Raw genomic sequence first — 1156 nt, 5'->3', positions numbered from 1 at the left:
TTTTTATGGAAAAAGCGCCGCAGGCGAAAATTTTTAATAAAAAATCGCGCGATTTTTTATTAAAAATTTTCATTACTTATCGAAGTATTGATTTTTATGGAAAAAGCGCCGCAGGCGATAATTTTTAATAAAAAACCGCGCGATTTTTTATTAAAAATTTTCATTATTTATCGAAGTATTGATTTTCATTACTTATCGAAGTATTGATTTTTATGGAAAAAGCGCCGCAGACGAAAATTTCATTATCAAATCGATGTACGTTTTCTACATTTGTGTACTTTTAACTATAATAACACCAGTAAATATTATTTCCCCCGAAAAAAATTTTACCGTTATGATCAGGAGTAAGACCCCTATCGTTCCTAATATTATTATTTTTAATAAGAGCAATGTACGTATTGTACACTTATACCCCTAATTATACGATCTTATTTGTGGTGAATTTCTTTTAACGTATGGTAGCATACATTTTGTGTTACTGTCAGCCATTGTTATTTCTGCTTGTTTGTGAATTGTGCAAACGTTTGTGAAGACATTTGCAAACGCGCTTTACTTAATTAATTAATTAATAATTGTATATTAAGGTATTACAAACGCATGCGAACCTTTTAAGGATAATATATTTGTGCAAATAAAAGTGATAGGTGTGGAGTTATAATAAAATGTGGTGATAGCAGGCGGGATATTTTAACAACAAATAACTTAAGTACTATTAGCAACAATATTGTGAAAGTGATAAATATAGTTAAAGGAGACCTCCATTAGTGTCCCCACCGAGTTTCATAAAAAAATTCACCTTACTTTGCACGGAATAACAATTGGTTCCGTAATGGAAATCTCAGCCAATAATTCTACATAAAATTATACACGTAAATTACTCACTATGTAAACTATTGGAATACAACTTGTTTCATTACCTTTTTCGTAGAGCTGCAAAAACATCGGAGTACTATCGATAGTATCGATGTTTAAATATTTTTTTGAAAACATCGATGGTTTTCTTACTATCGATGTTTTTAGAGGATATGCCATCATTGGAAAGTTTATCCGTTGCTGATTTGGGGCAGGCAAGAAGTATAACAAGTAATTTTTACCGACTTCAACTCTCATATAAAAAAAAAATATATATATATATATCTCATGATCGAAATCGGTT

The sequence above is a fragment of the Rhagoletis pomonella genome, unplaced genomic scaffold (genome assembly GCF_013731165.1).
Source record: "Rhagoletis pomonella isolate Grant_MI unplaced genomic scaffold, Rhpom_1.0 Rhpom_scaffold_00655, whole genome shotgun sequence".
NCBI lineage: Eukaryota > Metazoa > Arthropoda > Insecta > Diptera > Tephritidae > Rhagoletis > Rhagoletis pomonella.
Note: the sequence above shows the minus strand (reverse complement) of the source record.